The 24,293-nt window shown below is 45.7% G+C and overlaps 3 protein-coding genes across 3 annotated transcripts in view; 2 read left to right on the top strand and 1 right to left on the bottom strand.

Annotated features, from left to right (window-relative positions):
* The window catches only part of FAM168A (family with sequence similarity 168 member A), a 373,080-nt gene that overhangs the window by 118,311 nt on the left and 230,476 nt on the right, over positions 1–24,293 (bottom strand). The window lies entirely within an intron of this gene.
* RELT (RELT TNF receptor) overlaps positions 1–24,293 on the top strand; it is a 483,787-nt gene that overhangs the window by 306,374 nt on the left and 153,120 nt on the right. The window lies entirely within an intron of this gene.
* The window catches only part of ARHGEF17 (Rho guanine nucleotide exchange factor 17), a 126,556-nt gene that overhangs the window by 4,174 nt on the left and 98,089 nt on the right, over positions 1–24,293 (top strand). The gene's annotated exons all lie outside the window — the stretch shown is intronic.

Here is a 24,293-nt window from a genome sequence, read left to right as displayed (position 1 = left end):
CGGGGAGTTGTGTTGTTGTGGGGTGGTGACGGGGACTCGAGCACCCATCTGGTAGAGTAACCCAATGTAGGCCAACATCTAAGGCAGTGGTTCATAACCTTGTTGACCTATAAGATGCGTGGACTTCAACTCCCAGAATTCCCCAGCCAGCTATGCTGGCTGGGGGATTCTGGGAGTTGAAGTCCACACTTCTTAAAATGGCCACAATTGAGAGACACTGACTTAAATTTGTATAAAGGACAATGTTGTCCAATCTTGACAACTTGGGAAATGCGTGGCCTTCAATTCCCAGAATGCTTAGCGGCGGCCATACTGGCTAGGGAATTCTGGGAGTTGAAGTCCATATACCTTCATGTTACTGAAGTTGCGAAACACCAGGTGTATGAGAGCTGATTAGAAGATACAGGTGTCACTGAATTAAATTTGACTCTTTATGTCTCTCTGAACGGATCCACCTTGGTGTCTTATTTTTCGGCAACGGCAGTGCGTCCTCGACTTAATGACCGCAACTGTGTGCAAATTCCCCGTTGCTAAGCAAGGCAGTTGTTCAGTGGGGTTTGCCTCGTTTTATGACCTTTTTTCCCCACAGTTGTTAAGTGTATCCCTGCAAGTGTTAGTAACTATGGTTGGGAAGTGAATCCCATTGACTCGTCAGAAGGGCACAAAAGGGGATCGCACAACCCCAGGACCGTCATAAATACGAGCCGGTGGCCAAGAGTCTGAATCATGGGACCATGGAGATTATGGGACAGTTGTAAGTGTGGCAAAGTTGTAAGTCACTTTTTTCAGTGCCGTAACTTCGAGGGGTCACTGAATGAACTGTTGTAAGTCAAGGGCCACCCCAAACCACCCCAACGAGGCCGTCGAAGTGATGTCCCGTTGTCTGGAAGCCGTGCGGGTCTGGATGGGTGACAACAGGCTCAGGCTCAACCCCTCCAAGACAGAGTGGCTGTGGCTTCCGGCTTCCCGGTTCAACCAGCACATTCCATCGCTGGCCATCGGGGATGAACAATTAGCCCTGGTGGAACGGGCACGCAATTTGGGCGTCCTCCTTGATGCCCAGCTGGCTATGGAAGATCATGTGGCAGCCGTGGCGAGGGGGGCATTCCACCAGGTTCGCCTGGTGCGCCAATTGCGACCCCTTTTGGACCGGGAGGCCTTGCGCACAGTCACTCACGCCCTGGTGACGTCTCGCCTGGACTACTGTAATGCTCTCTACATGGGGCTCCCCTTGAGGTGCACCCAGAGACTGCAGTTGGTCCAGAATGCAGCCGCGCGGGTAATTATGGGGAGATCGAGGTTCTCCCATATAACACCCCTCCTGCGCGAGCTGCACTGGCTTCCTGTGGCCTACCGGGTGCGCTTCAAGGTGTTAGTTACCATCTTCAAAGCGCTCCATGGCACAGGGCCTAGTTATCTGCGGGATCGTGTCCTGCCCCACACATCCCTGCGACCCATTCGCTCACACAGAGAGGGTCTCCTCCGGGTGCCGTCCTCTAGAGATTGTCAGAGGGCAGTGCCCAGGAGTAGGTCCTTCTCTGTGGCGGGCCCTACCCTTTGGAACGACCTCCCCCCAGACATTAGGACAACAACCGACCTCCGCTCCTTCCGTAGTAAACTGAAGACCCACCTGTTTCGTCTAGCCGGCCTGGCATAACTCTACAACTTTTCCACCCCTTGGTCATTTTTAACTGTTAATTTTAGTTCTTTAAATTTTTAATGTTATTGGGGTTTTAACCTTTCTAAGTATTGGAATTTATTTATTTATTTTTACCTCCTCTGTATGATACTGTTTTTTTTTTAATTAAAAGAGTTTTGTACAAACAAATTTTCCCCCTTTTCACCCCCCCTCCACACAATATAAATCTCATACAAATGCTATACCCCCCCAATGTATGTATGATACTGTTTTGACTGTTGCTTTTGTACGTCGCCCCGAGTCCCTGTGGGGAGAGGGGGCGACTAATAAGTTCAAATAAATAAATAAATAAAATAAAGGGCTACCTATATTAGAATACTGTATTTGTATCTAACTATGGGGCTGGGGGATGTGTTACTACATTGCAGAAATATTTGATTTCACCCATCTCTGGTTAGAGAGGACATTTCACTCAATTCTGGTTCCTTGGTGCTCTCTGAGCTTGGTTGTTTTCTTGGAGACGTTGCATGACCCAACTACATAACATCATCAGTGTTAGAAGGGAGTGGGGTTTGCAGAGAGGAGGAGGAGGACTGTGGGGTCCTTGGTGCTCTCCGAGCTTGGTGGTTTTCTGGCAGGCGTTTCATGGCCCAACTAGGTAACATCCCCAGTGCTAGAAGTGGGGGTTTATAGATGGGAGGAGGGGGGAAGAAGTGTGGAGGAGGAGGAGGAAGAAGAAGAAAAGAGGAGGAGGAGGATGACGACAACTGTGGGGTCCTTGGTGCTCTCTAAGCTTGGTTGTTTTCTTTTAGACGTTTCATGACCCAACTAGGTAACATCACCAGTGCTAGAAGGGAGGGGGCTTCCTCTCTGCAAGCAAGCTACTTGTATATTGAGCTAACCCCACTCCAACTAGCGCTGATGATGTTACCTAGTTGAGCAATGAAACATCTACATGCGAACAAACTCAGAGAGCACCAAGGGCCCCATTGTCCTCTCTTTTTCCACTCTGTGAACCCCACTCCCTTCTAGCACTGATGATGTTACCTAGTTGGGTAATAAAACGTCTGCAAGAAAACATCTTGCAAAATGAATGGGTAATGAAACATGTACAAGTCATAGAGCACCAAGGACTCCACAGTCCTCCTCCTTCCTTCCTTCACCTCCTCCTCCTCTCCTTTCCTCCTCTTCCCCTGCTCCTCTCCCTCTTCCTCCTTCTCCACATTCTTGTAGCACTGATGATGTTACCTTGTTGAGTCATGAAACGTCTGCAAGAAAACAACTCAACTCATAGAGCACCAAGGAGCCCACAGTTGTCGTCATCCTCCACCTCCTCTTTATCTTCTTCCTCCTCCTCCTCCTCCTCACCTTTCCTCCTCTTCCCCTGCTCCTCTCCCTCTCTCCCTCTTCTTTTTCCTTCTCTCCCACTCCTCCTCCTCAAACCCCACCCCCTTCTAGCACTGATGATGTAACCTAGTTGGGTCATGAAACGTCTGCAAAAGTGAGCTCAGAGACCACTCACAGTCCTCCTCTTCCCACAGACCCCACTCTCTTCTAGCACTGATGATGTTACCTAGTTGGGTCATGAAACGTTTGCCCAAAAACCCAACAACAACTGAGCCCAGAGACCACCAAGGACCCCACAGTTCCTGAGCTACCAGCATCCTCAATAACACTGAATGATGAGCTGAGCTGACAGTCCGGCTTCTCATCACCTGTTGAGTGACAAAGCAAACGGACCCCGTTTGATCCTTCCCAAACTTCACATGCAGCCAGTCCAGTTTTCACAAAGGCAAATGAATTCCTGCCGGTCTGCCTGCTTGCAGAGGGCATTGGACCACAGCTCTCATCATCCCCAGCCAGGATAGGAAGTGCTGGCTGCCCAACGGACACGTTTGATAGGCACAAGGGTGTAATTTGCAGTTTCCTCCTTTAGACAGTAAATTATACCCTCCGAAAAAGTTGCATGTGGCAAAAGAGGGTCGGATTGAAGCCACTGCTTTGTCTGGGCCTGGATTTAAATCCTACTAAAAGCAATATTTAAGGTGAGGATGAAAACCTGGACTGGACTACGCCAGAGGAGATGGCTTGTTAAGAGTCCAAGACCAGGGTGAAGGGGTAGAATATATGTGCTGAGGTCAACACGAAACTGTAGTTGCACAACATATTAGACGAGACTAAAAGAGAGTCCGGTGGCTTATGATTCAGCGTACAGGTGATCCTCGACTTAGCGACAGTCCATTTACTGATAACAACACTGAAAAAAGTGACTTATGACCGTTTCCCCACACTTACGACCGTTGCAGCAATCACGTGATCAAAATTCAGAGGCTTGGCAACTGGCATGTACTTACAACGGTTGCAATGTCCTGGGTGTGTGTGTGTGTGTCACGTGATCGCTTCTGACAAACGAAGTCAGTAGGGAAGTCAGAGTCGCTTAACAGCGGTGTTACTAACTTAATAACTGCAGCTACTCGCTTAGCCACTGTGGCTAAGAAGGACGTAAGATGGAGCCAAAGTCACCTAACACATGTCTCACTTATCGACATAACATTTTAGGCTCAGTTGTGGTCGTAAGTTGATGGCTACCGCTTTGTCAGTGGGGTAGCCAGATTCATTTAACAACGGTGTCACTAACTGAATAACTGCAGGGATTCACTTAACAACAGTGGCAAGGAAGGTCGTAAAATGGGACAAAGCTCACTTAACAACAGAAATGTTCAACTCCATTGTGGTTGTAAGTGGTTAAGGGCTACCTGTGGGTTTTTTTTTTGTTATTTATTTTGACTGTGGACCTGTTGCATATTTGAGTGCATTTAATATTGTGATATTCCTGCATTTTGGGAGGTTCCTTCTGCGAAGGAATGTGCGATGTCTTTTGCTGGCATTTTGTTTTGTGCAAAAAGATAACCACTTTTTTTTTTTTTGATAATCCTCCGGCTATTTTAATTTTAGCCAGCCTTGGGAGAATACAAAGGAATTTAAAAACAGCCCTGGGACCGAAAATGATTTCAAATGGATTAAATAAAAAGGCTTCCGGATAGAGAGGCAGGTCAAACACACCTCGTATTTTGTGGGTTGCAATTTTGTGGGAAGCATTGATTTTGTGGTTTTGGAAATGACAACCTTCAGCCTACGAAAAGACGTGCGTTGCCAGTTTTTCACGTTTGCTTATAGCATTCCCTTGATTTGCATTTTCTGATCAAGTAAATTGATATACAGGTACACCTCCACTTACAACAGTTTGTTTAGTGAGCTTTCAAAGTTACGAACTGAACTGAATTGAATTCTTTGTTGGCCAAGTGTGATTGGACACACAAGGAATTTGTCTTTGGTGCAGAAGATGCTCTCAGTGTCCATAAAAAGACAAGATACATTCGTCAAGAATCCTAAGGTACAACACTCAATGATAGTCATAGGGTACAAATAAGGAAACCATCAATATCAATATAAATCATAAGGATACAAAGAACAAAGTTACAGTCGTTCAGTCATAAGTGGGAGGAGATGGGTGATAGGACAGATGAGAAGACTAATAGGAATAGGAATGCTGCCTTAGTGAATGGTTTGACAGTGGGGAGGGAATTATTTGTTTAGCAGAGTGATGGCGTTTGGGAAAAAACTGTTCTTGTGTCTAGTTGTGTCTTGGTGTGCAGTGCTCTATTGCGTCGTTTTGAGGGTAGAAGTTGAAACATTTAATGTCCAGGATGCGAGGGGTCTGTAAATATTTTCACGGGCCTCTTTTTGACTCGTGCAGTCTGCAGGTCCTCCATGGAAGGCAGGTTGGTAGCCCTTGTTTTTTCTGCAGTTCTGATTATCCTTTGAAGTCTGTGTCTGTCTTGTTGGATTATACCTCTGCAACCACCAAAAGTTTATTATCTCTCATCCTAAAATATATAGGCCTTTAATTCTACACCATCCTGTCTTAGAGTGTGTTGCAATTTTTAGATATATGAAATGGACGATGTAGAGAGAGACCCTGTGGCAAATTTAGGATGGATGGATGGATTCGTGCCAAACTAAAGAGGAAGCGAACATTTCCCTTAGGGGGACCAAATTCATTTGTCTTGCAGGATTCACATGTGTAGGCACAACCACACTGGTCTCCATGGTCTAATATGAATTTTATATTTTGCAGATTCAACCTCGGGCATTCTTAGTTTATAGACTCTTGTTAATCTTCCAGAGATTTTCCATATTAAAGCTGTGCTGGAGGACATTGAAAAATGTTGAGAACATGTGCTTTGCATCTCACGAATGCAACTCCTCTCTGTTGCCCATCAAAGAAGATGGGTCCTTTTTCCAACTTTCACACAAGGCTGGGGGGAAAAAAAGAGGTGGCTGCTTTAAAGCTTTACCTGTGGGCGCCCAATCTCACCGTTCTCTTTGCAGGGCCATGTTAAATGCTACATTTCTATGGAGGTTCTCCATCATCCAAGGTCATGGTTGTCCCAAAGGCGTTTTTTTCAAAAGGCAACTGGATTTAGAAGACGTTTCGCTTCTCGTCCAAGAAGTTTCTTCAGTTCTGAAGAACTGAAGAAGCTTCTTGGACGAGAAGCAAAATGTCTTCAAGAAAAAAGACAAAGTCCAGTTGCCTTTTGGAGAGAGAGAGAGAAAAAAAAAACAGCTTTAGAGTAGAAATGTTACTTTGATGTAAGAACAACAGAATCTTGAAAATCTACCCCACTTTCTCTCCACTTCATCGTATATCAAACAGAATGAAGATTCGGTTGCGTTGAGTTTCTTTCTCACGCCTTCTCTGTTCCCAGGACTGAGCTGTTGTTTAATTTCTCATTCCTTGCGTTCCTTCATCGAGCTGATCCCCCTATTCCTCTTTCCCATTCCCCTCTTCCTGATCTCCTGAAGCATGGAATTAACCTGAAGCCATCGGCTGGATGAGGTCATTGCTTGTTTTAATATAATTAAAGGAGCTGGAGCATCTAAGGAGTTGAGCTTTTGGGGTGATAGGTTTTCCCGCGCTCCCTGCCACAGCTGCTTCCCCAGTCTTGAAGCCGTGTGGGTGTTGGAGGAATTCAACTTTTGGGATTCTCAGGCAAAGGCTGGTGGGCTGAAATTCTGGGGACCTATCTGATGGAGACCACCCTGGGGAGAGCCTCCTGAGCTGGGTTGTGTCCTGCAGATGTTTTAATCCTCAACTAGGTAATATAATCAGTGCTAGAAGGGAGTGGGGTTTGTGGGGGGGGGGGGACTGTGGAGTCCTTGGTGCTCTCTGAGCTTGTTGTTGTCTTGCAGACTTTTCATTACCCAGCTAGGAAATATCATCAGTAGTAGGTAGAGAGAGGAGGAGGACTTCAAAGGTCCCTTCCAAGTCTATCATTCTCTTCCCTTCTCCAGTCTTCTCTTCTCTTCCCTTCCCTTCTCTTCCCTTCCCTTCCATTCCATTCCATTCTCTCTCCTCTCCTCTAGTTTTCTATTCTATTCTAGTCTAGTCCAGTCCAGTCCAGTCCAGTCCAGTCCATTCTCCTCTCCTCTTCTCTCTCTTCTTCTCTTCTGCATTCTCTCCTCTCCTCTCCTCTCCTCTCCTCTCCTCTCCTTCCAGCTGTGAGGGACTGCAGCTCCCATCCTTCTTCGCTTGCGTTACAGGAATCCCAGCCCAAACCTTCTGAATGTGCCCGGAGGAGTGAAGTGGCTGCTTCAAAACAGCTGAATGTTGTGGAAGTTGAATATATATTGTTCCAGAATGGGCCCTGCCGGTGTGGGAAACAGAGAGCGAATGGCTGAAACACCCACTGCTCCATAAACCCAGATTTCTGGAAACGGGGTCGCTTTTTCTCGCTTGCAACGGAACAGACTGTTCAGGCCCCCGCAGAAACCCGGTGCTGGGTGCCAAGCCTCAGGGTACGTAGGAGTGAAGGGTGTCCGTCTTGCAAAGGTCAGGAAAGCAAAACAGAGCCCAGTCCTTGATCAATGCGAAGCTCTCTGGTGTGGAGAAAGGAAGAGAGGCCCTTAAAGCATTTTTTAGTGGGGTGCAGGCCCCTGCCCCAGAAAAGTCTTGGGAGTGGGAGAGATTAAAAGGGAGCCAGTGTGATCTACGGATTAAGGAGCTGGCCTAGAAACCAGGAGAAGGGTCAGTTCTAATCCCGCCTAATCCATGAAAGCGAAAGGAGTGACTTTGGGCCGGTCACCAGGAGATTGTGAGTTATAGTCCGGGCTTAACTATGAAAGCCGGTTGAATGGCTTTGGGCCAGTCATCAGGAGAGGGTGAGTTCTAGTCCTGCCTTAGGCAGGAAAGCTGGCAAGGGTGACTTTGGACCAATTAACTAGGAGACGGTGAATTCTAGTTCTCTCCATTCCATGAAAGCCAGCTGGGTGACTTTGGGCCAATCACCAAGAGACTGTGAATTATAGTCCGGGTTTAGTTATGAAAGCCAGTTGAATGACTTTGGGCCAGTCAACAGGAGACAGTGAGTTCTAGTCCCGCCTTAGGCATGAAAGCTGGCTGAGCGACTTTGGGCCAATCACCAGGAGACGGCGAGTTCTAGTCTCACTTTAGCTATGAAAACTGTCTGGGTGACCCCAGCCCAGCCCACCTTATAGGGTAAGCAAAACGGTTGTTGTGAGCCACACCGGGTTTTATGACCTTCTTTGCCATGGTTGTTAAGTGAACCACTGCAGTTGTTAAGTGAATCACATGGTCATTAAGCAAATCCAGCTTCGCACATTGACTTGTTTACCAGAAGTCAATGTGAAGGTTGCCAATGGGAATTATATGACCCGGGGATGCTACAACCATCATAAATACATGCCTATTCTCACGTGCCCAAATTCTGACCATGTGACAAGTAGGTACGTTCTGATGGTCACAAGTGCAAGGACCTAAGTCACCTTTTTCAAGCACTGTTGTAACTTTGAGCGGTCAGTAAATGAATGGTCATAAGTGGAGGACTACCTGCATGTTCCCTGCCTCGAGTTATTTATAAATAAAAGGATAAAGGCAGGATTAAAAGTACATTTAACAGCCAAGAGGAAATGCTTCTCACTTTCCATGGTGCTTTACCATATAAAACAGGGGTGTCCAAACTTGGGAACTTTAAGACTTGTGGACTTCAACTTCCAGAATTCCCCAGCCAGCTCTGCTGGCTGGGGAATTCTGGGAGTTGATGTCCACAAGTCTTAAAGTTGCCAAGTTTGGACACCCCTGATATAAAAGAAGTGAAAAGGGGGGGGAAAAGCAAGACCGTTTTTTATGGATTAAAGTAGAACTTCCTAAGGACCCCTTGAAATATTTTATCTTTTGCAAACTTGGGGGACACATCTATTCCCCTTTTATAAATGCCTTTGTTGTTTCCCCTGCAGGAACTTGCTGTCATTTTTATGTTGTGCCTTTCACTCTCCTTTTCCCCCCTCTGGATGTTTGCTTTGTATTCCACCTGGTCCCCAGGCAGTGAAATACTTCCTAAATACGTTTATCGGTTTGAATAGACGGATTTCCTGAATTACTTTATTCTCCTTATAACTGACCCTGCTGGCTCCTTCGCCTCTCCAACTGGCTGCATTCTGCACGGGGTGGGGGTGTGTGTGTGAGGCCTCTCCAGTTCTTTTTCTAAATTAGGAAGCTTTTCAGTGGGAAAAAAAAAATATCCTGTTTGAATCCGTACTCTGCTCAGGATTAGAATTTTAGAATTGAAATTTTAGAATTAGAATTTTAGAATTGGAATTTTAGAATTGGAATTTTAGAATTAGAATTTAGAATTAGAACTAGATTAGGATTAGGATTAGGATTAGGATAACAAGAGTTGGAAGGGACCTTGAATTTTAGAATTGGAATTTTAGAATTAGAACTTTAGAATTGGAATTTTAGAATTGGAATTTTATAATTAGAACTGGATTAGGATTAGGATAACAAGAGTTGGAAGGGACCTTGAAGGTCTTCTAGTCCAACCCCCTGCTTAGGCAGGAAACCCTACACCACTTCAGACAAATGGCTATCCAACATCATCTTAAAAACATCCAGTGTTGGAGCATTCACAACTTCTGGAGGCAAGTTGTTCCACTGATTCTTTGTTCTCACAGTCAGGAAATTTCTCCTTAGTTCTCAGTTGCTGGGAAAAACTATGCACCATCTTAATTTAATGTGAACTGGGAGGAAATGTTATTCTGTTAGTTACAAAGCAATGAAAAAAACTGACTTAAGTCTTAAGACCATTGCAACATCCTCATGGTGACATGATCAAAATTCAGACACTGGGCGAATGGCATGTACTTATGGCGGTTGCAATGTCCCTGGGGCCATGCGACCTTCTGTGTGACCAGCATGGTCAATGGGGGAGAAACTTTCTGACAGAGAGAACAATCAACCCATGGAACAGAAGTTGCTTTCAGAAGTTGTGGGAGCTTCATCCCTGGAGGTTTTCAAGAAGAGACTGGACTGCCATCTGTCAGAAACGGTGTAGAGTCTCTGCTTGGATGTGGGGTTGGACTAGATGTCCTACAAGGTCCCTTCCAACTCTGTAAATCTGTTAAAATGCTGTATAAATGAGAGCAACGAAGGTGGAAGTAGAGAAAAGAAGTAGATCTGGACGGAATGTAAAAATAAAAACGAGTGAAAGAAAAATGTGAGGAAAGAAAGTACGGCTTGAAAAAAATTATCAGGAAAGGGATAATCTTCTACCTTGGAATGGAAAAAGGATTTAAGGAAAGAGATGCTTGGAGGCAGAGTAAAAATAATTAGGGATCAGGAAGTCGTGGAAGACTGAAGTTATGTTAATGACGTAATGATTGCTTGTTGAAAAGGAAGGAGGTGCTGCTGAAAAATAACCTTGTAAGAAAACGAGGGTTGCAAAAATTAAGCTAAGAGAATATTGTATAACGTCTATAGAGAGAAAACCAAGTGTCAATTCTAATATCTTTATGGAGGAAAGGATGCTTGGTCTAGTGCAGGGGTGTCCAAACTTGGGAACTTTAAGGCTTGTGGACTTCAACTCCCAGAATTCCCCAGCCAGCCATGCTGGCTGGGGAATTCTGGGAGTTGAAGTCCACAAGCCTTAAAGTTCCCAAGTTTGGACACCCCTGGTCTAGTGGTTAAGGCATCAGATTAGAAACCAGGAGATGGTGAGTTCTAGTCCCACCTTAACCATGGAAGCCAGCTGGGTGACTTTGGGCCAATCACTAGGAGACAGTGAGTTCTAGTCCTGCCTTAGGCATGGAATGTTACACCTTAGGCATGAAAACTGGCTGGGTGACTTTAGGCCAGTCCCTCTCTCTCAGCCCAACCCGCCTCACAAGAGTTGTTGTTGCTGTTGTTGTTGTGAGGAAATTAGGAAGAGAAAATATTTTCTTTTAGATGGGGTGGTATATTTGTAGTACAGCACCCTACAATACTGTTGTGGTATTTGTTTGTATAGTTTTATATTTTTATATTGTAAGCCACCCAAAGTTACCCTGTGGTGAGCTGGGCAGCCAATAAATTGGATGGATGGGTGGGTGGGTGGATAGATAATAGATAGGTAGGTAGGTAGGTGGGTAGGTAGATAAGATAAATGATAGATAAAATAGATTAGATAAAGATTATATATATATATATATATATATATATATATATATATATGTATGTATGTATGTATGTATGTATGTATGTATGGATGGATGGATGGATGGATGGATGGATGGATGGATGGATGGATGGATGGATGGATGGATGGATGGATAGATTATAGATAAAATACATAGATAAAATAGATTATAGATAAAATAGATTAGATAGATAAATGATAGACAAAATAGATTAGATAGATGATAGATAGATAGATAGATAGATAGATAGATAGATAGATAGATAATAGATAGTGATAGATAAGAGAGATAAGAGAGATAGAAGAGAAAGATAGATAGATAAAATAGATTATAGATAAAATAGATTAGAAATATAGATAAGATAAATAATAGATAAAAGAGATTAGATAGATAGATAAGATAGCTAGATAAAATATAGATATATAGAAGAGAAAGAAAGATAGATAGATAGATGATAGATAAAATAGATTAGATAGATAAGATAGCTAGATAAACTAGAGATAGAAGAGAAAGACACATGATGATAGATAGATAGATAGATAGATAGATAGATAGATAGATGATAGATAGATAGATATAGATAGATAAAATAGATTAGATAAGATAGCTAGATAAGATAGAGACAGATAGGTAGAAGAGAAAGACAGATAGATAGATGGATAGATAGATAATTATATTTGTTGGCTTGCATTATTTATAAAGAAATAAAGGCAGGATAAAAATAGAGAGAAAATAACAAACTGGGATAAATCTGAGCTTTTTGGCTGGCCCTTTCCCCCTGCAGACAGATGGAACTGCAGATCCTTGGCAAAATTTGACATTTTCTTCTTTCTAGAAGTCGTAAATCGAGGTGGGTTGAGAGGGGCTACCAATGGCTGAAGACACCCCTACCTTGTGTGAACTTCACGTCTGCCCGGCCAGTCAGAAAATGGGTGCCACGTTTTTCCTTTTATGGGCAATCTTTTCCAGCCATGTATCTTTAACAACCTCTTGGCTCTTTCATGCCACTGACATAGCATAAAGCAGTATTCTCTTTTCCTTTTGATTTATGACCTATCGGGTGGGGGGGGGGAGGACTCCGTGGGGTTGTCTGGACTTCAGACAGCAAGTGGGGAGGTTCAGAGGATGGGAAGGCTGGAACGAGAGACCCCCAAAATCACGCTGCATTGAATGTCCTTTGGCACCGGGGACCCCTAAGGATAAATATACATTCTGTGAAAGCCAGAAAAAAAGTAATTTCTCAGTAGGGAGGATGAAAAGATGCAGAAAGAATTCTCCGCAAACGATGAACTGCAGGTTGTTGTTGTTTTTAGAAAATAGCAATAGCACTTAGACTTATATACCGCTTTCCAGTGCTTCCCAGTCTTCTCTGAGCAGTTTACAGAGTCAGCCTCTCTTGCCCCCAACAATCTGGGTCCTCATTTGACCCACCTCGGAAGGACGGAAGGCTGAGTCAACCTGAAGCCGGTCAGGAGTGAATTAGCCTGGAGTACTGCATTCTCAACCACTGTGCCAATATGGAAGGAAGGAAGGAAGGATGGATGGATGGATGGATGGATGGAAGGAAGGAAGGAGAATAGGGGAAGAAGGAAGGAAGGAAAGAGAATAGGGGAAGAAGGAAGGAAGGAAGGACAATAGCCCTTAGACTTATATACCGCTTCACGGTGCTTCCCAGCCCTCTCTAAGGGGTTTACAGAGCCAGCCTCTTGCCCTCAACAGTCTGGCTCCTCACTTGATCCACTTCGGAAGGATGGGAGGCTGAGTCAACCTGGAGCCTGGTGAGACTCAAACTACTGGCAGTTAGCACTGAATTAACCTGCAAGAAGGAAGGAAGGAAGGAAGGAATGGGGGAAGAGGAAGGAAGGAAGGGGAGAGAATGGGGAATCAGGAAGGGAGGAGAGAGAAAGGGCGAAGAAGAAGGAAAGAAGGAAGGAAGGAGAGAGAATGGGAGAAGAAGAAGGAAGGAAGGAAAGAGGAAGGAAGGAAGGGCAATAGCCCTTAGATTTATATATTGCTTCACAGTGCTTCCCAGCCCTCTCTAAGCGGTTTTACAGAGTCAGCCTCTCTTGCCCCCAACAATCTGGGTCCTCATTTGACCCACCTCAGAAGGACGGGAGGCTGAGTCAACCTTGAGCCTGGTGGGATTTGAACTGCCAAATTGCTGGCAGCCGGCAGGCAGCAGAAGGAGCCTGCAGTACTGCACTCTAACCACTGCGCCACCGAGGCTCAAGGCCAGAGACAGGTTTAGCGCTGGCTTCGAACATTTCAGGGGCCAAATCCTTGGAGATTGTCAAAATTTGGGATGTCCCTAAAACGATCCACAACCCGAGAGGTTGTGGGTGACTCCATTACTGGAGGTTTTTAAGAAGAAATTTATATAAGGCTTGGTCTTATTTTCAAGAAAACACAAATGGCTGCTCTGCTCCCCAGCTTCTTTAAGCGGTTTACACTGATTTCTCTCTCCCCCCTATCCTGCCTCAGAAAAGCCCAATTTTGCCTGCTGTGGGAACCCCCATCCGAGCCAAATGTCAGCCTGGGTTGAGGAGAGGAGAGGAGATGGGTTGGGTACCAGTAAGATAAATAAACCAAGGAAGTAAAGGAGGGGAATTAAGAGGAGGAGAGAGGGTAAGAAAGAGGAGAAGAGAGGAGAAGGGGGAAGGAGAGGGGAAGAAGAAAGGAGGGAGAAGGAGGGAAAGGAAGAAGCAGAGGAAGTAAGGGAGGGGAATTAAGAGTAGGAGAGAGGGTAAGAAAGAGGAGAAGAGAGGGGGGAAGGAGAGTGGAAGAAGAAAGGAGGGAGAAGGAGGGGGGAAAGGAAGAAAGGGTAAAGCAGAGGAAGTAAGGGAGGGGAATTAAGTGTAGGAGAGAGGGTAAGAAAGAGGAGAAGAGAGGGGGGAAGGAGAGTGGAAGAAGAAAGGAGGGAGAAGGAGGGGGGAAAGGAAGAAAGGGTAAAGCAGAGGAAGTAAGGGAGGGGAATTAAGTGTAGGAGAGAGGGGAAGGAGGAGGGGAAGAGAGGAGAGGGGGAAAGAGAGGGGAAGAAGAAAGAAAGAAGGAGGGGAGGAAGGAAGAAGGTAGAGAAGGGAAGTTAAGAAGATGGAAGGAGTAAGGTTGTTGCAAAACAAGATGGAGGCATGGGATGGCAAGAAAATGACCCAAATTATACAATATATGTGTGTGTAAAAATGAGTATAGAGACTAATGATGAACAGACAGGTGTTAAATAGCAATTATAAGAATGTATATCAAAGAATGAATTTGAAAGGGAAAAATAAAAAAAAAACCTTTTACAAAAAAAGAGAGAAATAAACCAAGTGGCAGGCCGCTGGTTGCTATGGCAATGGAGCTCTCAGGTGTGCAATTGACAGATAGAAGGGAAGGGTGAATTTACACAGCATCAAATGTTCTGTTTCCGTGTTAGCTTTCTGACCCGCCATTCCACAAGGTCCCAAAGTGGCGGCTTGCGTGTGAATCTCCCATCCTTTTAAATCACACAGCAACAACCCTGTGAGGTAGGCTGGGCAGAGTATAACTGAATAACAGAGTTGGAAGGGACCTTGGAGGTCTTCTAGTCCAACCCCGTTTAGGCAGGAAACCCTGCACCACTTCAGACAAATGGCTATCCAACATCTTCTTAAAGACTTCCAGTGTTGGGGCATTCACAACTTCTGGAGACAACTTCTGTTCCACTGATTAATTGTTCTAACTGTCAGTAAGTTTCTCCTCAGTTCTAAGTTGCTTCTCTCCTTGATTAGTTTCCACCCATTGCTTCTTCTTCTGTCCTCAGGTGCCTTGGAGAATAGCTTGACTCCCTCTTCTTTGTGGCAACCCCTGAGAGATTGGAAGACTGCTATCATGTCTCCCCTAGTCCTTCTTTCTCTTAAGCTAGACATACCTAGTTCCTGCAACCGTTCTTCATATGTTTTAGTCTCCAGTCCCCTAATCCTCTTTGTTGCTCTTCTTTGCACTCTTTCTAGAGTCTCCACATCTTTTTTACATCGTGGCGACCAGAACTGAATGCAGTATTCCAAGTGTGGCCTTACCAAGGCATTATAAAGTGGTATTAACACTTCACGTGATCTTGATTCTATCCCTCTGTTGATGCAGCCTAGAACTGTGTTGGCTTTTTTGGCAGCTGCTGCACACAGCTGGCTCATATTTAAATGGTTGTCCACTAGAACTCCAAGATCCCTCTCACAGTTACTACTATTGAGCAAGGTACCACCTATACTGTACCTTTGCATTTCGTTTTTGTTGCCTAAATGTAGAACCTTACTCTTTTCACCATTGAATTTCATTTTATTAGATAGCGCCCAATGTTCAAGTTTGTCAAGATCCTTCTGTATCTTAAGCCTATCTTCTGGAGTGTTGGCTATTCCTGCCAGCTTGGTGTCATCTGCAAATTTGATGAGTTCCCCATTTATTCCCTCATCCAAATCATTGATGAAGATGTTGAAGAGTACTGGGCCTAAAACAGAGCCTTGGGGTACTCCACTGCATACTTCCCTCCATGTAGATGCAGTTCCATTGAGGACTACACGTTGAGTGCGGTTGGTCAGCCAGTTACGAATCCATCTGGTGGTGATGCTGTCTAGCCCACATTCTTCTACTTTATCTAGTAGTACGTTATGATTAGTTTCCACCCATTGCTTCTTGTTCTACCCTCAGGTGCCTTGGAGAATAGTTTGACTCCCTCTTCTTTGTGGCAGCCCCTGAGATATTGGAAGACTGCTATCATGTCTCCCCTAGTCCTTCTTTCTCTTAAGCTAAACGTACCCAGTTCCTGCAACCATTCTTCATATGTTTTAGCCTCCAGTCCCCTAATCCTCTTTGTTGCTCTTCTCTGCACTCTTTCCAGAGTATGAGCAACTGACCCAAAAGTTTGCTCAGAGAGTCTCTGCAGCCGACCTGGAATCGAACTCACTTCTCTCTAATTCTACTCCAGCTCCCAAATCGGTGCCCATTTCCTTGCCTCTGTAAAAGAAGGTGCCCTATACATTGCCATCTTGTCAATCAGCATCCCTTCGCCTTCTGGTTGCCAAGAGGGGTTTTTTTTTTTTTTTTTGGCACAAGCAAGTCTCTAAAAGAAAAAAAGTGCAGGGCGTTTTTATGAATGGAAATGACTCCGTGCCTGGAAAGCTAGGTGTGTTTGTGTGTGTGTGTAAACAAAACATTAAGTTAGCTTGGAATTAACCAGCCACAGTTTTGCTTTGTTTCAGATTTGGCTGTTTTCCAGCCTGTTTATTCTGCTTTTAAGGGGTAACATTCAGACTGAATGGCCATGATCAGGGGTATCCAAACTTGGGAACTTTAAAACTTGTGGACTTCAACTCCCAGAATTCCCCAGCCAGCATGGCTGGCTGGGGAATTCTGGGAGTTGAAGTCCACAAGTCTTAAAGTTCCCAAGTTTGGATATCCCTGGCCATGATATTAAGGCTTGTGAGTCACTTTGCATCCCTGCCTTTCAAAAGATGCTTGGGATGAGCTTACCCTGAATGTCATCCGTGATTTGTGCTTGAGTAGGGGGTTGGGCTAGAAGACCTCCAAGGTCCCTTCCAACTCTGTTACAGGTAACCCTACACTTACAACCATTTATTTAGTGACCAAACTTACGACGGCACTCGAAAAAGTGAGCGTTTTTCACACTTACGACCATTGTAGCAGGGTCACGTCATCAAATTTGTGAAGATATATTTGCTTCGTTTAATCCACCCTGATTAGAGGAGGTCAAGGCGGCGTGCATACACGGGAGGTCCTCGACTTACGACCACAAAGTGAGCCCAAAATTTCTGTGGCTAAGTGAGACGCTGCTTAAGCAAATTTTCCCCCATTTTACGACTTCTCGTGCGGCAGCTGTTAAGTGAATCCCTGCAGTTGTTAAGTTAGTGACATGGTTGTTAAGTGAATTAGACTTCCCCATTGTCAGAGGGTCGCAAAAGGGGGACCGCATGACCCCGAGGCACTACGACCGTCATAAATATGAACCAGTTGCCAAGCATCTGAATTTTGATCACGTGGCCATGGGGATGGTCCAAGGGTCATAAGTGTGAAAAATGATCTACCGTATTTTTCGGAGTATAAGATGCACCTAGCTTTTGGGGAGGAAAACAAGGGGGGGGGAAATCTGCCTTTGCCTCCTTGCAACAAGCAGCAGACAATATACAGACAATATACACTGTTTGTAGTGTTGCATTTCAAACTATACTTGCACAGATGCTGTTAAAATTGATGTGGCTTTCTGGAAGTATATAAGTTATTCTCTGCTATTTAAAAGAAGGTACAAAAGCACGGGGCCTCTTCAGATCAAGCATTTATTTTAAAAAAGCTCCTTCATTTTGTTAAGCTGTCTAGAACAATAATAAAGCAGTCTTTAAAAAATAAGTCTAATAATTTGAACATTCTATAGGCGTTTATAGTTATTGACTTACGTCCTTGCAGCAAACAGCCTGATTAGCACAAGAAAAAAAGAAATCTGCCTCTGCCTCCCAGCAATTCGCCTCCATGCAGCAAACGGCCTGTTTCACTTTCAGTTTCAGTAAGGGCCTCCCGATCATCAGCTGTTTCAGGTTGCAGGGATTGCTACAACCTATTGCAGCCTCCGCAAGCCCCATTTTCCCTGTTTGCTGCAAGGAGGTAAATTGCTGGGAGGGGAGGCAGAGTCCAAAGGGTAGGGGCCAGTGGTGGATGGGGCTACATTCAGTATATAAGACGCACCCAAATTTTCACCCTCTTTTGGGGGGGGAGAGGTGCGTCTTATACTCTGAAAAACACGGTATTTAACAACTGCAGTGATTCACTTATTGTAAAGTGCAGAACTTACGAGCGAGGACTGATCAGTAGTCACATTTTTCAGTGTTGTTGTAACTTTCAACAATTGTTAAATAAATGGTCGTAAGTCAAGAACTAGTTAAGAGAGTGCAGAAGTGTCTGTCCTTAGACCCGCTTTTCTTAACCGTGGCAACTTTCAGATGGGTGGACTTCAACTCCCAGAATTCCCTAGCCCAGTGGTCGGCAAGCCGCGGCTCGCGAGCCACATGTGGCTCTTTACACACTTTAATGTGGCTCTTCTGTGTGCCGGGCGCCCGCTCCCCTCCCTCCTCTCGGGCACTTCAAAACAAGCGCCTCTTTCCCTTTTTTCTTTTCGACCCACAATGATTAGGGAGGATCCTGAAGTCGGGCGGGGACGAGAAGCGAGGAGGCAGAAAAAGAAACGGAGGCTAAGGAGCTTCCCCCCCCCCCCGCCTCCTCCCAGCAAAAATCTAACCGGGGAGCCGGGCGGGCAGTAGCAAATTAGCCGATCACGCCGCGTGATCAGCTAATTTGCTACTGCCCGCCGGCTCCCTGATAAGATTTTTGCGGGGGGGGGGGGCAGAAGCTCCTTGGCCTCCGTCTCTTTTTCTCCCTCCTCGCTTCCTGGGGCTCCACCAATGGGGGAGCAAAGCCCGCCCAGCGCCAGGCTTTGGGCTAACACAGGTCTGCAAAGTTGGCTGTTTTAAGACTGGTGGACTTCAATTCTCAGAATTCTGGGAGTTGAAGTCCACAAGTCTTCAAGCTGTCAGGTTTGAAGACCCTGGGGTTTTTTTTTCTAAAGGGTTAGGGATGCAAGGGTCTTGCAACTTGACAGCTTTAAGACTTGCATGCTTCAATGCCAGAGTTTCTGAGCCAACATGACTGGAGGAGGAATTCTGGGAGTTGAAGTCCACAAGTCTTAAAGCTGTCAGGTTTGAAGACCCCTGGGGGTTTTTTTTCTAAAGGGTTAGGGGTGCAAGGGTCTTGCAACTTGACAGCTTTAAGACTTGCATGCTTCAATGCCAGAGTTTCTGAGCCAACATGACTGGAGGAGGAATTCTGGGAGTTGAAGTCCACAAGTCTTAAAGCTGTCAGGTTTGAAGACCCCTTGGGGTTTTTTTCCTAAAGGGTTAGGGATGCAAGGATCTTGTAACTTGACAGCTTTAAGACTTGCATGCTTCAAATGCCAGAGTTTATTGAAACTAAAAACAGTGTACCATCCTATGTATTTTCGGTTTTAAAAATGTGGCTCTCAAAATAAATTTCAATCGTGGTTTTGGCAAGATTTGACTCAGTTGAAAAAAAAGGTTGCCCACCACTGCCCTAGCCGGAAAGCCTGTCCATGGAATTCTGGGAGGTGAAGTCCACCCAGACTAAAGCTGCTGAAGTTGCGGAACAGTGCATTAGACGTTTAAAATTAGACACTTAAAATGCTCAACCGCGAGACATTGGTGAAACGGGCACAGCAGTGCCTGCATTTTCGGTGTCGCATGAGAAAATACAATACAATAGTAGAGTTGGAAGGGACCTTGGAGGTCTTCTAGTCCAACCCCCTGCCTAGGCAGGAAACCTTATACCGTTTCAGACAAATAGCTATCCAACATCTTCTTAAAGACTCCCAGTGTTGGGGCATTCACAACTTCTGGAGGCAACTTCTGTTCCACTGGTTAATTGTTCTAACTGTCAGGAAATTTCTCCTCAGTTCTAAGTTGCTTCTCTCCTTGATTAGTTTCCACCCATTGCTTCTTGTTCTACCCTCAGGTGCCTTGGAGAATAGTTTGACTCCCTCTTCTTTGTGGCAACCCCTGAGATATTGGAAGACTGCTATCATGTCTCCCCTGGTCCTTCTTTCTCTTAAGCTAAACATACCCAGTTCCTGCAACCGTTCTTCATATGTTTTAGCCTCCAGTCCCCTAATCCTCTTTGTTGCTCTTCTCTGCACTCTTTCTAGAGTCTACGCATCTTTTCTACATTGTGGCGACCAAAACTGAATGCAGTATTCCAAGTGTGGCCTTACCACACTTGGCCTTAAAAGTACATCTTCCTTCCACTGTCACACAGATACACACACAAATACTCACGCAAACACACAAACACCGTCTTGGCTTATACAGGAAAATATAAAAAGTATTTTAGGAGCGGGATTTCACTCCCGGTGTTGTGGTTTGAAGATGACCACTGTGGCATTTTTCCAGTGTGTTTGTTTAGACGGAGAACACAAATGCACGCTCGCCTTTCTCCGTTCTTCATGCACCGCTGGTGAATCTCTCAAGCGATCCCAGAATGCAGGATTTTTGGCTTCGAAATGAACCATCTCGTGTTTCATAGCATTGAGTCATTTTGGGATGGATTCCCAACCAACGCAGTCTCCCTTCGGCGCAAATATCAAGAGCAACAATGGGTGATGGGTCAGTACACCGCTTGGACCTCCGAGCAGGACCTCCGGAAACTGGTCTGGGGATCAGGGGTGTGCGTAAATCAACGTGAAGATGTTTGGGAAGAAAAAAGGGGAAAAAATAAAAATCTGGCTAAAGTGCCTGAATTGATGGCTACCATCTGTAGCATTAATAGGGAATGTAGCGTGTGCAAAGTTGGATCGAGGCTGGAGATTTACGCATTCTTGTGGGAAGGAAGGAAGGAAAATGTGAGGGAGAGGAAGAAGGAAGGAAGGAAGGGAGGGAAAATGAGGGAGAGGAAGAAGGAAGGAAGGAAGGGAAAATGAGGGAGAGGAAGGAAGGAAGGGAAAATGTGAGGGAGAGGAAGGAAAGAAGGAAAGAAGGAAGGAAAATGTGAGGGAGAGGAAGGAAGGAAGGAAGGGAAAATGTGAGGGAGAGGAAGGAAAGAAGGAAAGAAGGAAGGAAAATGTGAGGGAGAGGAAGGAAGGAAAGAAAATGTGGGGGAGAGGAAGAAGGAAGAGGAAATGTGAGGGAGAGGAAGAAGAATGGAAGAGAAAATGAGGGAGAGGAAGGAAGGAAGGAAGGAAGAGAAAGGTGAGGGAGAGGAAGAAGGAAGGAAGGGAAAATGTGAGGGAGAGGAAGGAAAGAAGGAAGGGAAAATGTGAGGGAGAGGAAGGAAGGAAGGGAAAATGAGGGAGAGGAAGGAAGGAAGGAAAGAAGGAAGGAAAATGTGAGGGAGAGGAAGGAAGGAAAGAAAATGTGAGGGAGAGGAAGGAAGGAAGGAAAGAAAATGTGAGGGAGAGGAAGAAGGAAGGAAGGGAAATGTGAGGGATAGATTGTGCAACATGGTTCTTTAACTTTATTTTTGAAAAATCTGTGTTGTGACGGTTGGGAGTGTGGAGAATTGATTGGACATGCATGTGTGTGAGTGCCAGGGACTCAAAATGAAATCAAAGGAGTTTTTTGTTGAAAATATGTGTGATTTATGTGTGGGGCAAGGAGAGACCGAGAAATCTCGGAAACAAGGAAAGATTCTGCCCCATTATGTACTTTCCTAATATCGATTTTTGTTGGTCCTCAACGTACGACCACAATTGACCCCCAGATTTCTTTGGCTATAAGTGAAACATTTGTTAAGTGAGTTTTGCTACAGTTTACGACCTTTCTTGCCACAGTCGTTAAGTGAATCACTGCAGTCATTAAGTTAATAACACGGTTGTTAAGCGAATCTGTTTTCCCTCGTTGACTTTGCTTGTCAAAAGGTTGCAAAAGGGGATCATGAGACACGGGACATTGCAACCGTCATAAGTACATGCCAGTTGCCAAGCGTCTGAATTGTGACCATGGAGATGCAGCAATGGTTGTAAGTGTGAAAAATGGTCATAGGTCCGTTTCTTCAGTGCCATTGTCACTTTGAATGGTCGCTAACCAAACGGTTGTCAGACAGACAGATTAACAGAGTTGGAAGGGACCGTGTAGGTCATCTAGTCCAACCCCCACCGCCCAAGCAGGAGACCCTACACCCTTTCTGACCGAGGGCAGTCCAGTCTCTTCTTGAAAGCCTCCAGGGATGAAGCTCCCACAACTTCTGAAGGCAACTTCTGTTCCATGGGTTGATGGTTCTCACTGTCAGAAAATTCCTCCTTATTTCCAGGTTGAATCTCTCTGTGGTCAGTTTCCATCCATTCTTCCTTGTCTGGCCTTCGGGTGCCTTGGAAAATAGCTGCACCCCCTTCCTCCTCTCTGGGGCAGCCCCTCAAATATGGGAAGATTGCTATCCTGTCTCCCCTGTTCCTTCTCTTCCCTAGACCAGCCATGCCCAGTTCCTGCAACCGTCCATCGTATGTTTTAGCCTCCAGTCTTCTCATCATCCTGGTTGCTCTTCTCTGCACTCTTTCTAGAGTCTCAACATCTTTTCTATAGTGTGGTGACCAAAACTGGATGCAGTACTCTAGGTGTGGTCTTACTAGGGCTTTACAGAGCGGTATTAGCACCTCCCTTGATCTTGATTGAATTCCTCTGTTAATGCAATTTAGGATTGCATTGGCTTTTTTGACTGCCGCTGCCCACGGCTGGCTCTTATTTAGCTGGTTGTCCACTAAGACTCAACACTAAGTCAAGGATTACTTGGAGGTATCTAATCCATACTTGCTACAGCTTTTCCTTGTTCTCTGGCTTGGATACCGACAGCTTCTCAACCAGTCTTTTTCAGCCTTGGCAATTTGAAGAACTCCCCGAATTCTCCAGCTGACATGCTTGGACTTCAACTCCCAGAATCCCTCTTAATAATAATAATAATAATAATAATAAAATTTTATTTGTTAGCCGCACCCTCTCCAGAAGGACTCGGGGCGGCGTACAATGAAAACACATAAAATACAAATATAGACAGTACATACACATAAATATAGACGTATACGTGGAGGAGGTAGACAGATAAATGGAGATAGAATTTAGAATGCAATTTAAAATCCCCTAAGTAAAATTACAAAATTAAAAACCCATCAGGAGCGATATGATCAAACTATGGTTGAGCCAGGCCAGCTACTTGGAAAAGGTGGGTCTTGAGCTTTGCACGGAAGGAGCGGAGGTCAGAGGTAGTCCTGATATCCGGGGGGAGGTCATTCCACAGGGCTGGGCCCGCCACAGAGAAGGCTCTGCTCCTAGGCGCCGCCCCCCGACACTGTCTGGTGGACGGCACCTGGAGGAGGCCCTCTCTGTGCGAGCAAATTGGTCGCAGGGATGTATGGGGCAGGATACGATCCCGCAGGTATCTAGGTCCTGAGCCATGGAGCGCTTTAAAGATCGTTATCAAGACCTTGAAACGCACCCGATAGACCACAGGAAGCCAGTGCAGCTCGCGCAGGAAAGGTGTCACATGGGAGTACCTTGTACTCCCCATAATTACCCGCACGGCCGCATTCTGGACCAACTGTAGTCTCCGAGTGCATTTCAAGGGAAGCCCCATGTAGAGAGCGTTACAGTAGTCCAAGCGAGACGTCACCAGCGCATGAGTGACTGTGCGTAAGGCATCCCGGTCCAATAGGGGGCGCAATTGGCGCACCAGGCGAACCTGGTGGAACGCCCCCCTTGCCACGGCTGTTACATGGTCATCCATGGACAGCCGGGCATCCAGGAGGACGCCCAAATTGCGCGCCCACTCCACGGGGGCCAGTTGTACGCCCCCGATGGCCAGAGATGGAATTAACTGGTTGAACCGGGGGGGGGGGGGCGGGACCCACAGCCACTCCGTCTTGGAGGGGTTGAGCTTGAGTCGGTTGTCATCCATCCAGACCCGTACGGCTTCCACACACCGGGACATCACTTCGACGGCCTCGTTGGGGTGGTTCGGGGTGGAAAAGTACAGCTGAGTATCATCAGCATACAGATGGTATCCCACCCCGAAACCACGAATGATCTCACCCAGCGGCTTCATATATGTGTTGAACAGGAGTGGCGAGAGGACCGACCCCTGTGGCACCCCACAAGTAAGGGGGCGTAGGGTCGACCTCTGCTCCCCTGCCAACACACGTTGTGTCCGGCCGGAAAGGTAGGAGCCGAACCACCGCAAAACGGTGCCCCGAACCCCCAACTCCTCCAGTCGGTGCAACAGGATACCATGGTCGATGGTATCAAAAGCCGCCGAGAGATCTAATAGGACCAGGATAGAGGAACAACCCCTATCTCTGGCCCTCCAGAGATCATCTTGATTATAGTATAATAGAAGAACAAGAATTGGAAGGGACCTTGGAGGTCTTCCTCCCCCTGCCTAGGCAGAATGTGTAGCTAGCGGAGGGGATTCTGGGAGTTGAAGTCCACAACATCTTCGGGTCAAGCTGAGAATCTAATGTATGCATATATGTTTTTGCATGACTTTAATCTCCAATTGCTCTTATTTTGTATCATTTATTCTGCTTTTTTTTTTCTCAGAAGGAGAGAGG

Source organism: Natrix helvetica (assembly GCF_964273705.1).
Source record: "Natrix helvetica genome assembly, chromosome: 4".
NCBI classification, from domain to species: Eukaryota; Metazoa; Chordata; class Lepidosauria; order Squamata; family Natricidae; genus Natrix; species Natrix helvetica.
The sequence above is the reverse complement of the archived record's forward strand: the minus strand, read 5'-3'. Positions and strand labels throughout refer to the sequence as shown.